Source organism: Callorhinchus milii, unplaced genomic scaffold, assembly GCF_018977255.1.
Source record: "Callorhinchus milii isolate IMCB2004 unplaced genomic scaffold, IMCB_Cmil_1.0 Scaffold4, whole genome shotgun sequence".
Taxonomy (NCBI): Eukaryota; Metazoa; Chordata; class Chondrichthyes; order Chimaeriformes; family Callorhinchidae; genus Callorhinchus; species Callorhinchus milii.
This window is the reverse complement of record NW_024704745.1, coordinates 66852419-66868342: the sequence shown is the minus strand read 5'-3', so window position 1 is coordinate 66868342 and position 15924 is coordinate 66852419. Positions and strand designations below refer to the sequence as shown.

Here is a 15924-nt window from a genome sequence, read left to right as displayed (position 1 = left end):
GTTATGGCACTAGCAGATTCTATGCAGACAACAGTATGGAAAATGCAGAAGCATTATTACCCGCAAAGACTAATTAATATTACATTTTTTATACTCGTGACTAAAAAAGCTCTTGATTCAGGGGTGGGTTGAGTGAGTAAGACTCCTGAAATAAAGAGACATTGTTGTTCTGCATTAAAGCTGTTTCTGTACCATCAAAAGAATAAGACAGAAACTAAAATCAAATGTTAGCATTTAAAAATAATATAATGACAACAGTGAACTCAAAGGTTTGCAACAACACTGATTTCACCTTGAGGAAAAAATGTGCTTCAACACCCATGAAAAAAGCACCATCTCCATCTGAGCCAAATTAATTGATGACTGTGATTTTTCATTTGATTTTTAATTACTGCATTGTAGCTATTTGGCGAGCTAGAACCTTATGGATAATACAGAGCAATAATTTTATGACACTTGGGAAGGACTTACATTGCCAGTAAGAGTGAGTATCTTTGCAAGACTTGGTCCAGCACTCTATAACAGTGAGTCATTAGCCAAGAAGCTCTGGGCTGTGGGAGGAAATCTTGCAGAGAGATAAGTGCCTCTGAGTGACACAATAACATTTTTAGAAATTTAATTTGGGTTTCTGGGAGGGAAAGATAGATGGCATAAGAATGCTGTAAGAATGAAACACGTTTTAGTTAAGATTGCATTTTCCAGGAATCTCTCCTGGTTGCGAGTGTCTTCTGAGGTCAACAAAGACTCGGGAGTGCCGTGTTGATTTTGTAAAAAGAAAGACACACACTATAAAAGCGCAATTTAAATAGTTTACGAAGTGCTTTAATAAGTTTCAGACAAACCTGATTGCAGTTCACATTGTAAATTCAGAGGAAGGACTCTGCTGAAATTATTTACTGATTCAAATTTAAAGGAACAAATGTATCAGTATGCTCTTAGCTCTAAAAAGACATTTCTGCTTTCTTCTTGCGGACGAGGAAGTGATGTTTGTGGTGCTTCCTGCGGATTGGGGCAACTCACAAGAAGGGATTTCAGCAGCAACCTGACAACTCAAGAGGGCAGGCCCTTTTCATGTTTCACTTATTATGAGATGTTGGACCAGTGAACACGTTATAATGAGGTTCCCCAGTAAACAGAATTGGAAACTAAAATAAATTATATTTTATTTGCACGAATCGTGAGATGAACAGAGAGGGTGGTTAGGGGAATGGTTTACAAGGGAAATCAGGCAGTCTCCTATTGGAGAAAAATGGACATTCCTCAACAGCACCCTGATCTCAAGCTTTTGGCTATTTCCAATATGGCTGTGTGTGGTGTGGGATTCAGCACCATCATTGTTAGATTGACAGTGCGTCTGCAATAAAAGTCCTGCCCCTGGAACGCGAAAAGCTAACTGCATCGTCACCTCTCAGCAAAGAGATCTCACTGCCGGTTTTGTGAAAGCTCTCATTCAGATCCAGGTCACTTGCTGGCAGTTTCTGATACCAGAGGCTTTGTTGGATTGTGACACGAACTGTAGCAGCGAGAGACCTTTCAGGCTTTTCAACTATAAATAGGTCGCCAGGCTTAAGCCAGTTTTAGAAATGAAGAAAGCAGACAGTGGTCTTTTAACTGTCACCATGTAGTAATGGTAATATTTAGTGACTTCGAAAGGAAGAAAGAATTTGCGTTTTTATAGTGCTTTATCCAGTTGAAACATCTAAAAATGCTTCACCATAATTACTGTCAGGTGAAGGAATTGTTTTGTAGGCAAACCCAGCAGCCATTTTGTGCAATGCAAGGTGCAGCAAACAGCCATAAATGAACAACCAATTAATCTCTCTTCTCTTTTAAATAATGACATGAGATCTTCAACGTCCACCTGAATAAGTCAGAGAGGAAAGTCCTACAACCTTCTCCCTATCTCATTCAATGCTTCAACTCCCTTTACAGCTCTGCCCTCGTATTGCATTGGGGTATCAATTTGGTCTATATTTCTTTAAAAGTTGGTGATTATTCTCTAATGGTCTTGTGATCACTGGAAAAGTAGCTCAGTCACTTATCAGTATCTCAACAGTTTACTTCATTTCATCATCGCTGCTCAATTAGCAATAACGGGGAGAAAAAACATCAAATCTCAGTCATCGAAACTATTCATATTGACAGGGTCTTATAAATAAATGTTTCTGTTCCCTTACATTCACTATTAGTTGTTGAGTTTTACGAGAGGACTGTGTCGTTCTTGTTGCACCCCAAAAGAAAGTTATCTTTGCGTTTATGTTGCAACAATTGAAATCCATTCACACTGAGATCACATTCATCTGAAACCAGCCAGAGTGAAGTTTACATTTAAAGTTATCTTTGCCATCTGACAAGCACTAATTTATAATGATTTTGAAGCATCTTGGGATAACAAGCCAGTACATTTTCTGGGCTGGTGATTCTCTTTGTTAGCACAAATATTTGAAACGCACTGAATGCAGTTGCAGAGGTCAAGATAGGCCTCATCATTGTGGACCGTCCCTGTGGTAATCACTGAGCTGTGGTAAAGAGTAGGCAGGAATGCTACCTGTATAAGATGCAATGTTTCAAATGTCAGATGCGCAAGAAAGCATAGAACAAAGGGAGGGCTAATGGGGCTTGTTACTTACGATGCTGAAAGCTAAATAACCATGAGTAATAAGTTTTGTGAAAGGATTGCCGTCTTTTATCTCGGTTTTCAGCAGCATAAAGCAAACGGGGAGCTATTTTTCTGTCATGAGAATACTTGTGGAATGAGCACAAGTGAAACAAAAATATGTCTAGTCTGCCAGGGTTGTGTTCAAAGCGTACTAGTAAATTAGGAGCGAAGAGCTAGACTCCCATAAAAGTCAGCTAACTGACTTTGAAGAGGATTTTATATGGGTGGAGAGGCTGTAAGTTCTCTATCACATCTTAAGTTTAGCTCCCATCTATTGAGCATTTTTGTGTTCCTTGGACAATAAGGTTGGAGTTGTTTGCTCAAAGAGTGCTAACGCTTTCAGTGCTCAATTCTTTGCAGCTTCCAAAATCTGACTACAGTATTTTCTGCTTTATAAACTCATGAGCATTGCTGGGGCAATTTGCTTCAGATTATAATACAACAAGAGAAGAGATATCAAGATACCATTAATGGGATCTGTTATGTGCCAAGTAAATACCGAGTGTAAATGCAGGTGTAGTACGTGTTTTGTGAAAACACATGTTGCAGAGGGAATTACAGATGCCGTTAATTATGTCCTTAATAACTAATGAAAGGGGTCAATCCTTAATTGCATAGTTAATAAACCATTTTAATTGGTTGTTGATTAAAGGCTGTGAGTCAGTCCCTCTGTAAACATTTAGAAACAATGCATCTTATACAGGTAGCATTCCTGCCTGCTCTTTACCACAGCTCAGTGATTACCATTGGGACAGTCCAGAATGATGAGTCCTATCTTGTCCTCTGCACCTGCATTCAGTGCGTTTCAACATAGCACATAATGAACCCCGCTGTTCACAATGAATGGATTTTTTCCCGACAATCTTTATGCAAAATTGTCATTCTGAGTCTAAAAATATTACGAAGATTCAGTTCAGATTTTTTTAAATGCTATCCATCAAACAGCCTGGTGTCAAGGCATTTTTACCATTTCCTATGAAATGCAGCCTGCTTTTGAGGGTACTGACATATTGAACACTAAAATGCAATATTAGGTAAAATCGGGAAAAATACTTAACTTTAGTCTTATTTTTTTAAATGTAGAAGAAGACAGAATTTAAGAATTTTCTACAATTCCGCGCAATCTTAAACCTGAAGACAAATGGTTTTACAAAATAGGACACTAATTTGTCAACCCAAAATTAAGTTGTTTCTAATTTGTTTCCACTTCTTGCTCGGTGCACTTCTGCCATTCGTTAAGGGCTTTGAGACTTTCTTTTACTTAAATGGTGCTATATAAAAGCAATTGATCTTGCAGTCTTGTTATAAAGAAGGAGACCACATGAAAGCTTTTTTCTATGGGGACTTAACACTTGCAGATGACGGCTGCACGCTTCTTAATCCTGGATTTCTTTGCAGGGATGTGATCCTATAGCAGCTGGTGAGCTCAGTGTGGAGGCCAGTTGGCTGCCTTGCACTCACTGGAGAGACAGCAAATAGCTCTCCCAAGTTTTCATAGTATTTTTTATGGTAATCTTTAAGAAATGGGTTTTGCAGAAAAGAGATTAAATTTAACCCAATAAAAAATGCAATGGGGAGAAATTCCACCAGGACCTAGATTTATTCTTATTTATGTAGTATTTTAGAGCATTCGGAATTTGGCAGATTCTTTTAAATACAGCCTTAACTTTGAAGTCAGTTTTATTTAAGTTCCTTTAAGAACACAGGAAATAGAATTCAAAGTTAAGACGAAATTCAGTAATTTGCCAAATTCAGTACGCTCTAAGAAGCTAACATAAATAAAATAAATCCATTCTGCCTGTTCAGGTGGACGTTAAAGATCCCACGGCACTACTTGAAAAGAGAAAGGCGATCTGGCTGACAATCCACCAAATTAAAATTGGTTGCTCTCTCCATCACTATTGTGAAACATTGTGCAAATTAGCTGCTGTGTTCACCCACAAATACACAGTCACTCCACTTTACAGTAAATCATGTGAAGCTCTTTGAGACATCTCAGCGACGTAATAAGATGCTATATCAAATGCAAGGATTTTTTTTTAATCTATACCCAAATAGCAGTGTTTTTAAAAGACTAATGTTACCATATTTGCTTTACCCATAGAAGTATTGTGATCTTGTGAGTCTAATAATGATTCATTAGGATAATTATCCAATTATTCAGCCATAAATTGAACAATTGCTCGTCAGTTCACACCTGGTAAAATTATGCAAAATTGTACCTTATTCAAAAATATAAGGAACAAATATAGAAATATAAATCTGATTCTGAAAATGTAACCCCAGTTCTTGATGTCAAGTATTGATGCAAACATCATAATATTTTTTCCCATACTTCATCATATAAAATACCACAGATGCTGCTGTTGTTTTATCACAGTTAAAATCTATAGTCAAGATACAAAGGGGTACATTCCCCTAAAAAGATCAGTTGATGAAGCCAATGCCTGCTGTGAAGATCAGCCATACCGGGAAAGTATCATTTTCTGCTGTCGGGACTGATCTTGCAATTAGCTGCGCCAATGGGGACAATCGACCTTAAGGCCAAGGGCTAGGATCAGAAAAAATAAGTTGGGGTGGGGGTGAGTGGAGATGAATGCAGGAAGTAGACAGAAGGAAATTAAAAAAAATAAAATGATTGTGTGACTATTCAGAAGGAAGTCAGAACCAATATTCTTCTCCTTCATAGTTATTTGTAGTGCAAAGCCATTTACTTGCCATCATGCTCCACCCCCAAGGGCAATAACTATAGTAAGTGATGTTTTTTGCAACTACACCTGTCCTGCAATGGAATAAGCCCTGTCGTCTGGCAGCTGACATAATAATTGGAGGAATCAACCAAAGATAACCTTTCAACAACTGCGACAAGAATTTCAGCAGCAAAATCCAAAAATGAGATCTATTTTTTGTGTAAGCTTCAAGAATGCTCAAATGTTACTATTCTATGCTCCCAAGTATTGAAAATAGTTTTTACTTTGGCGGTACAACAGAAAGAGAGGTGTGTATTTTTTTAAAATAAGTTATTCGGTGATAAAATAATAATAATAATAATAATCCTTGCATTTGATATAACCTTATCAAGTCTTCACGACGTGTCAAAGCACCTCACAAAATATACTGTAAAGTGACTGTATATTTTGTGGGCGAAACGTGGCAGTCAGTTGCGCCCAACAGTGTCCCACAAACTACAGGACTCCACAAGTAGTTTTCTATTTCCATATTCATTGATTGCAGTAGTTCGATTGGTTGAATTTGATCATTTTATTTAAGCACTCTGAGGTACCATGCGTGAGGTATGTAAATGCATGTTGCTATTGTTGTTATTTTATTTCATATGACAATGAAAATTCTAATTAATGGATTATAATGTGAATCCTTCCCCTTCTGAAGGTAGTAATGAACTCTGGGGTTATGCTTACACAGGCAACTTCATCTTCCTGATGCATCTCTGGTGGCTACTCTTTGTAGATGAGCCTGAAGGGAAATATCAGCAATATACTTGATCCTGAGGGCCATAATAGCTGAACATTCACTGGATTGTTCACAGGTATTTTCAGCTGAGGTTGGTGGCTAGTGCTCCAGAGCAAAAACTCCTGTTAATTACTTTCCTTTGTTAGCGGTGGGATATTGAGGGAATTGTACTTCTTCCAACTGCTGGAGAAGTGTATTTGGATTTCCTGATCTCTATGACTCAGTAGTATATCACCCGGTGCATTTCTGTAATGCGCTACTGTGAAACCTTGGACAGCCCTTTGTTCAGTTACGTTAACCACATATTATGGCGGAAAGTAAAAGTGCACCCTTGTGCCTTTAGACCCCCATATTCAGCTTGCCCAGCTGTGGGTCAGATTTTCAGGACAGAAGGAGGCCATTAAGCACACTGTGCCTGAGCTTTTTCTCTGAACGAGCTATCGATTTATTCCTATTCTCCTGCCGTTTCCCTATACCCTTCTCATATTTCTCCTTTTCAGATATGTATCTAATTCCCTCTTGAAACTTAACATGGATTTCACATCAACTGCCATTATAGGTAGGGCATTCCATGGTATAGCCTAACAACTATGTGGGTTAAAAAAACTCCCTTTGCTCTTTTAGTAATTACCTTAAACCTATGCCCTCCAGTTGCTGGCCAGTGGAAATATTTTTTGCTTTTTCAAAAACCTTCATAATTCTAAAAGTCTCTATCGATTCATCATTGCCTGTGTGGTTGACTGGGCTGCAATTCAGCACTGTTCCCTGTTTTTTCTTGCAATCCAACTAGGGAATGGTGTTGGAAGACCACAGAGTACCACAGAGTTGTGGAGACCTGTAGCTCAGTGGTTAGAGCACTCACTTTGCAAACGAGAGACCTGAGTTCAATTCCAGGCAGGTCAGGGCGAAACCTTGGGCAAGTTTCCTTACTCCACACGCCTAATAATAATCCCTCCAAAAACCAAAAACAATAATAAATTGGTCATTTTCAATCTACGACTGTTTGTGGGACATTGCTGTGCGCAATTGGCTGCTGCGTTCGCCCATAAATATACAGTCAATTCACTTTACAGTGTGTTCTGTGAAGCGCTTTGGGACGTCCTCCCGACGTGAAAAGCGCTATATCAAATGCAAGGATTATTATTATTATTATTATTATTATTATTATTATTATAGAGTAAGCAAAGGGTCCTATTTACAATGGAAGTATGTGGTAGAATTATTAGTTCTGCAATTCTTTATTTCCATTGCAAAGAAAAAGCAACTGGGGGCGAGTCAGGGAACGAGAGATGTGAAGTACCCTAATATGCGGGGATGGGGCAAGGGTGGGTAATTGGACTTGAAGTACAGATCAGCCATGATCTTATAGAATGGTGAAACAGACTTGAGGGGCTGAATGGCCTTCTCCTGTTTCTGTGTTTCTATGTCATATGTCACTTCAGGCTACGAACTAGCAATCAGTTGTATGCTTGACAATGGCAATGCCCTAGAAGCAGCTTGAGTGCTCACATGGCTAGAGACCAGCGCAGCAACGGGAAAATATAAGCCTAAATAAAACAATCCAGATTCTAGGCTTCTATACAAGTGCTGGTGATGCTTGTCAGATGCTTGAAGGTATGACTCAGGCACCGTTTTTTATTATTTTTCTCTAGTTCTCCAAATTTTGGATTAAGTTTTGTCAGCTACCACTGAGAGCATCCAAAATATTTGCTGAGGATTTTTTTTGCATGCTTTGTGTACATTTCAATTGTAACCTCTTGGTCCTGACATCAGATTCCAACAACCAAGCAGACTTCTGATGGCAACAGATTACATACTACGCATTTTGAAATTTAAAGCACAAAGTTTAAGTCCAGCCCCCAAAAGTGGATGCTTAGCAGACCACCTACCCAACTCCAAAGTGGTTTAAATGACCAGTATATGCTTCAGACTCGTACCAATTACTTTTTTTTTGCAATGATCCAGTTGCAATTTTCCAACAGCTACTTTATTCCAAGATTACGTAACCTTATACATGTGGTTCCAAGAGTTCAAACCAACCTGCATCTCACTGTTGGTTGCACTGTAGAAACTATGATCATGAAGTGCTTTTCAAAAAGTGCCATAAACTTTAGGGGATCATTTCAGAATTTTAGATCTTTGTTGAAGAGTGGAATTCAGTAGATGTTTCACTGTGGATAAATATATGAAAAATGAGAAGTTACAGTTTTGTTACTAGAAGGGGAAAGCACAGTTCATCAGCATTTGGCATGACTGACGCAGATAAAGTGAAACAATGCATCAGAGATGTTCTTGTGCCTTTGGGATCTGGGTTTAAATCCAGCCCGAACAGAATGGATGACTATCCCCTCTCTTTCTGACAGCCGGTATGTGTCAGAAAGCTTTTGCTGGCACCCTTGATCCATTTCACAGTGGATTTGAGTCCACAGTACAATTTGTCAGGCTTACTTTGAGAAGTCACAGAAAATGGGATGGAATAAAATTGTCATGCCAGCACAGTAGGGAATGTGCTTATGAGCAAGGTCCATAGAAATCTGCAGAAAATTTGAAAGGAATTTTTACAATATTTGCAAAACTTTACACTTATTAACGACATCTCAGTTAGTTGAGTAACAAATGGACAAGATCCAAAAAGGACCCAGTGGGTGCACTCACTTTTTAAAGTCAATGAAAATCTTTGAATGGATGGCTGCATATGTGGCAACAAATAGAAATCAGACTGTATTAGCAGGCTCAGCCCATCCTTCCAGAATATCCATCCTATTCAACCATCCCCCCATCAAGCTGTTTTTTAAATAAGTCTAATGGTCCTGATCTCTACCACCTTTCCTGGCAACCTGTTCCAGTCGTTGATTACAACAACAACAATAAGATTACATTTGTATAGAGCCTTTCATGTCGGGAGGACTTCCCAAGGTGCTGACAGAGTACAGCATTTCAAACCCGAGCTGGGGTTGGGGGGGGGAAGGGAGGGGAGGGGAAGGGGGGGTGGCCAATGGCATGGTCGAAGGGAAGGATTTTGAGGCAGGACTTGAAGGAGGCTAAGGAGGGGGCGAGGCGGAGTGACTGGGGGATGGAATTTCAGAGGTTGGGGGCAGAGTGACTGAAGCCTCTCCCACCAATGGTGGGGCGGGTGTGTTGGGGGACGTGGAGCAGGCCAGAGCCGGCTGAGCGGAGGGAGCGGGCGGGTTGGTAGGGAGTTAGGAGGTCGCAAAGGTAGGATGGGGCGAGGCCATGGAGGGCTTTGTATGTGAGGACCAGGATCTTGAACTGGATCCTCTGAAGGATAGGGAGCCAGTGGAGTTGGGCGAGAGTGGGGGAGATTACCCTCTGAGTGAAGAAAAACTTCTGGTGTCTGTCCTGAAATTGCCCTTTACAACTCTAAACGTATGTCCTCTTGTTCTACTGCCTTGAAGTACTGATCAGGATTTATAATTTCAATCCCATTTCATACACCTCTAGGAGATCCCCTCTGAGTCATCTTCTCTCGAGACAGAAGAGCCTTGGCGTAACTAATCATTGCTCATTCCTCTGACACTAGGGATTATCCATGTTGCTCGCCTCTGCACTGCCTCTCAGGCTTGGGCAGCCTCCTTATGTCACGGTGACCAGAACTCGATGCAGTGTGGTCTGACCAGAGAACTGTTCAACCAAACTATTGCTCAACTGATCTAGTAATATAGCCCAGCATCCTGTTGCCTAACATATTGTTGCTAATAAGCTTGGCGATATGTTGTTAATAAGTGCAAAGTTTTATAAATATTGTAAAAATCCATTCGAATTTCGAAAGGAAAAACACATTGAAATTATTTTGGTACAGTGAGCTACAAATCAACTAATACCCTCAAATCTCTTTCAGCTTCTCACTTAGCAAGTTCTATCCCATCAATTGAGTATTGTTCTAGTATTCTATATGTAGAACTTTGTATTTACCTGTATTAAATGTCATTTGTCAGTTATCTGCCCATGTGTAAACAACACCAACAAAATTACATTTGCATAGCACCCCCTCAAGCTCTCTTCGAAGGATGATGACTGCCTCCTCTGATTCCACACTTTCCCCCAACTTGATGCCATCTGCAACTTTAACAATGGGTCTGCAAATCCAGGCCATCAATATATTTGAGGAATAGGAGGGGTCCCAGTACAGACTCCTGTGGCACCCTGCTTACTATCTTATTTTTTTCAGCCAATTCTGAATCCACGACAATGTCTTGCCCTTGATACCCAGTGATCACAGTTTGTGAAGGAATCTTTCATGTAGTACTTTCTCAGATGCCTTTTGGAAGTCCAGTTAGACTACATCATAAGGCTTCCCACAGTGAATTTGGGCTGTCACCTCCTCAAAAAAGGCAATGAAATTGGTCAGACAAGACCTCACCCTTCTGAGCCCATGTTGGCTCTCAAATTATTTTTCTATTGGTAATTTTCCACTTCCTTTCTGGTGATTGGCTCCCATTATTTCTCCAATTATTGAGATCAGGTTAATGGGTCTACAGTTGCCAGGGTTAGCTCTGATGTGCTGAATGGTCTGTTTCTGTGCTGCAACATTCCATAATAATATATCAAAAAATAATAATAATTTGATCACTCAATCCATGACTGTTTGTGAAACATTGCTGGGTGCAATTGGCTGCCGCGTTTCGCCCACAAATGTACAGACAATTCACTTCACAGTATATTCTGTGAAGCACTTTGAGACGTCTAGAAGATGTGAAAAGTGCTATATCAAATGCAAGAAAGGATTATTATAATTCAAATACGAGCTGCTCAATAACATCAAGTGAGCAGGTCTCTTGACAACTTTCCAGTCAGAAACATCTGGTCTCTATGATGTTGATTGTTATTTAAATGGCCACACACTTCAAATAGTATGAGCTATTTATTTAAGCTTTTGGACTGAAGGTTCAAAGCACTTGCTATTAACGCTTGGACTACCAGCAGGTTTATTGGAGATTCCAGTCTCTGTTGCCTGGTCAGTTCAGTACATTTTCAGCTCAAATTCTCCGATACTAAGAAAAATAATATTAGTCACATAGCTTTATTGCTGCAGCATTAACTCTCGAAAATGAATAAGAAAAAAACATTTTTATAAATCAGAATCAGAAAAAATGTCTCAAAGCATTTTCCAGGTAATTGCTGTCAAGTGTATAGATACTGTTTTTGTAGATAAACGTGTTAGCCATTTGGGCTAACAGCGACGGGCAGCCATGAGGTGAATGATCGTTAATCTATAAATAACAACAAAAATATAAAACTTTCCTGTACTGCATCAATTGGATTGTTGAACGAAGAGAAAACATTTGGGAAAAAGTGATAAATGCTATCAAATCGAGAACATGTCAAAGCACTTCACAGAGTTTTCTGTAAAATGTAAACAAAACGTAAAATGGCTTTGTATTTGTAAACCAATTTCCACATAAGATCCCACGCCAAAACACACGAAGTGAATGACAAATTGTGTCATATATGATGACATTAGTAGGTTGTGGTACTTTGAGAATGATGACAGAAGTACTATTTAAACATGTTTCACATTGATCTTTCCATGACCAATCCACTATCACGTCCATTTAAATTAAACACTATCCTTGTCAATGTAATTACTTCCCTCATGCAGGGAAACCTTTTATAGTTGGCTGGGTCCAATGTCGCACCAACTGCGTTGCAAGTAACGCATGAAAAGAAAGCAAACTTCCTCATTGTCAGGTTGCTACTAGCACCACTGCACATTGCGCAAGAAGTGCTGATCACATTTCTCAATGACCCAGAACTTAGCGCAGGAAGCCAGCTCGTAAGCACATGTTAGTACAATTCCACAATTCCTCGGCCTGTAAGCAAGCCAGCAATGTATCAAAGGGCACTATATTAGGTATAAAACAAAATGCAAAATACTGCAGATGCTAAAAATCTGAAACAAAAACAGAAGTAGCTGGGAACACTCAGCAGATCAGGCAGCATCCATGGAGAAAGGAAAGTGAGTCAATGTTTCGGGTCCATGACCCTTCGTCAGAAGGGTTCTGAAGAAGAGTCGTGGATCCGAAACCCAAAGGGTTTGACGCACAGACCTTGACACTAATACTATATCCTTTTGGTTATTAGGTTCAAGGTTGTGGGTTCCTGTTTTCTTATGTTCCTTGGGTAAGAATGACATGTGCCTTAGGAGCTATGCTACTGAATCGGTTGTAATTTCATCTCAGTGATCAAGTGCATTTTTAAACAATGTTAACCATGCAGGTCTGTACATTTTTAACTGGTACGGTATGTAACCACGATCATGCTGGTTGCAGATGTCTTCATCATGATAGGCTTTGGGCTATTCACTGAAGTGTCTGTGTTGTGCAGTGTTGGCTTTTATATAGCTTAATTGGATCATTTAGAAGTACTGTATGCATTTGTTTTTGAGTCTGAGAATGTTTAGATGCATCTTTGATCATTTTAGGGCAGACTTGCTTAGAGCATATATTATGTATCAGTCTGGCTCGGTTGGAAGCACTCTCACCTCTGAGTCAGAAGGTTGTGGGTTCAAGCTCCACGTCAGACCTTTGCGCTCATAGTCTAGGCTGACACTCTGATACATTGCTGGAGGATGGCTGCATTAGGTGGAGGTTAAAAGTCCCATGGTACTACTTGAAAAGAGAAGGGAGTATCTTCTGGTGACCCCTGGTGAAAATCTCTCAGATAAAACTGGTCCTTCACTTCATGGCTGTTTGTGGGATATTGTTGTATGTAAATTGGCTGTTGTGTTCATATATAAAATGTACCATCACTACAATTTATAGTACATTCCGTGAAATGTTTTGAAACATCCTCATGGAAATTATTATTCAATGTTGGACCTAGGAGATCCTAGTAATGCAGTTTATGAAAGATGTGGGTCACTGAGGTACGGTACTGTTAATGTTTCATTATATAATCAAGCGCGAGGATTATCATTTTAATTGATGAGAATCCATTAAATTTGCATCCCAATCATAACTCATTCTCAACTTTGCTGCCTCGTGAGATTTTAATTGTCCCTTAGCTCTTCATTATGCATCCAATAATAGTTTGAAATAACCTGCCTTTAATTAATTAATTGATACTAAATTAACAGTTTTTTAGTTCTCCAGTATTTCTAACCAGTGTTCAGTTTGGATTTCACATGCTCAAAATCTAGATCTGTCTCCCCACGAAATACATAGTCAATTCACTTTATAATATATTCTGTGAAGCGCTTTGAGACGTTTCAACAATGTAATTACAGCACTATATCAAAGCCAAGAATTATTAATATTATTATCCATATCTGCTCAAATAGTTCTATTTTGCCTTATCTTAGGTGTCACTGTGGGTGCAAATGTTATCACCTGGACTTCGATAGTGTCGCATGATCCTGCCAGTGACTGCTTCGGTCCATATAATAATTATTATTAGTAATAATAATCTTTTTTTTGTAGCTATCTCTTGTCCTATCATTTTTTCTGTTTTCTACTGAATAGAAATGCTGACCATCATGCAGGCAGCCTCCAGAGCAGGAAGTGGTAAGGAGTGCTCTTGGCTTGCATTTAAGTGTGGATGCATAGATGTCGAGCACCACAACCCCATAGTGGTATGGTCAGTATGTGCTCCCGGCTCTATATGCATTGCAGTAGAAGTACTACACCAGCAATCTGGGGGAAAATAACAGTACGTACAGTGGTATTCGCATTTTGGCTTAGCTCTCAGAAACTGGAGAATGGATTATTAGAAACTTAAAGTGTCCACCTTTCACCATAAAAACTGGAGGTCCATGGGAGAAAGGGCAGGTAAATGGGATTGAAAGGATTACTCTTGAGAGGGTCGGCACAGACAAGATGGGCCGAATGGCCTTCTGCTTTGCCATAAATTTCTACGGTTCTGTATTTCTACGTTCTTTAAAATAAAGAGATAAATAATCCCGTAGAGGTGTGGTCAGAGCTAGCTGGTACTTCAATGCCACAGTAGTATTAATAAAAGGCCCCGTAATGGACCTGGTTTTAAAATTTCAATTCCAATAAATATCTCTGGAATTTTCATGTGTAGGTGGAATGCATGGAATCCTGTTTGTTTTGGATACTCTTTAAATATGGTGAGGGGTTTCTGCATGTGTCAGACACCTGTAGAGTTGCCCATTCTGGTTGGATGAATTCTGCCAGATGAGACAGCACTGACTTTACGGTAGTGTCGTAAAGCATCATAGAGTGAGGCAGTACTGACTCTTTGGCAGCTCGCAAAGGGTCATAAGGTGTTTGAAAGGGTCATAAAGTGAGAAAGGGAAACTACAAATGTAATGTATTGTTTGATGTTGTTTACAGTAGCGTCATAAAACGTAAAGCATCATAAAGTCCTATGATGCCCAAAGTCTTGAGAATTCCTATGATTTAGCAATGTTTAGGAGACATCCTTAATTCCTGGAGACTCTAGGACAACCAGGAGGGTTTGATGACCAAAAAATATATAAAATTTGGTATTACAAAGGTAATATTCTAATCCTGAAATTTGTAGTTGTGGATTTCTATTGATTCTACTTACTGCTGTCTGGGATTGAGGTACAATTTCAGGGAGTGATAGGACGAGGGGCTTAGCAGTGTATCCAGTACCTGAACTAGGAATGCTTGATCTTGTTAATAAGTGGAAACTGTAAAATGATACTGTCGCTGACATCAGCTGCTGTAACTAGGCAAAGACGAAGGAGGAAATGGCGTGGAGTTGTGAAAGCCTGCATGCAGTGTTGGATAGTGGGATATAACACCACTTTGTTTTACAAATAGGATTGAGAAAGTAAACGCAGAATAAGGCTTTCAGATACACTAAGGCAGCAGAACAAATGTGCACAAGTTCAAGGTCGCAAAGGGCAATATCAGGACAGAAACCAGGAAGTATTTTTTTCCCTGAGGGTAATTCTTCCCCACATCCAAGCCATGACCTACTATGCCTTCCCTCACCTCCATAACATCGACCGACTCCGCCAGTACTTCACCCCTCAGGCCACTGAAACTCTTGTTCATGCCTTCATCACCTCCAGACTCGACTATTCAAACGCTCTGCTTGTCATCCTTCCCAACTCCTCCCTCCACAGGCTGCAGATAATCCAGAACTCTGCAGCCCATGTCCTCTCCCGCACCAAACTCCGTGACCCCGTCTCTCCTATTCTCGCGCCACTCCATTGGCTCCCTATCCTTCAGAGGATCCAGTTCAAGATCCTGGTCCTCACCTACAAAGCCTCATCCCACCCTACCTCTGTGACCCCCTAACCCCCAACCAACCCACACCCTCCATGCAGTTGATACTAGGCATAAAGATACATTTTTTTGAGAATATTTCAGTGTATAGCATAGAGAATTGCTAACTGTGAAAGACAATATTTGCCTCTACAGTATTTTATTAATATGTGCCCCAGACACTGAAAGGCAACATATTCTCTTTTGTCGTCTTTCACGTCTGACCAAGCATAAAGCTAAACCTCGGGTCAGACAGAACTTAGATTGACAGCTAACTTGTATGTAGAATTCAACAGGAAATAAGGTTTTTTCAAACTGTTTGCTATTCAATATAAAACATCGCAAATAATAATAATAATAAATACCACAAATGGGAGGGTAGGTTCACTTCTGACGCTATAAAGTTAACAGCTCATTTCGTAGTCACTGATTATATGTGAAAATTTTAATATATAGTAATAATCCTATAATAATCCTTCGCATTTGGTGCAGCACCTTTCATGTCAGGTGGACATCTCAAAGTGCTTCACAGGATTTAATGTAAAGTGCAGTGACTGTATTTTGTAGACAAAT

The 15924-nt window shown here is 39.7% G+C and overlaps 1 protein-coding gene across 1 annotated transcript in view; it reads left to right on the top strand.

Annotated features, from left to right (window-relative positions):
* micu2 (mitochondrial calcium uptake 2) overlaps positions 1–15924 on the top strand; it is a 264328-nt gene that overhangs the window by 223773 nt on the left and 24631 nt on the right. The gene's annotated exons all lie outside the window — the stretch shown is intronic.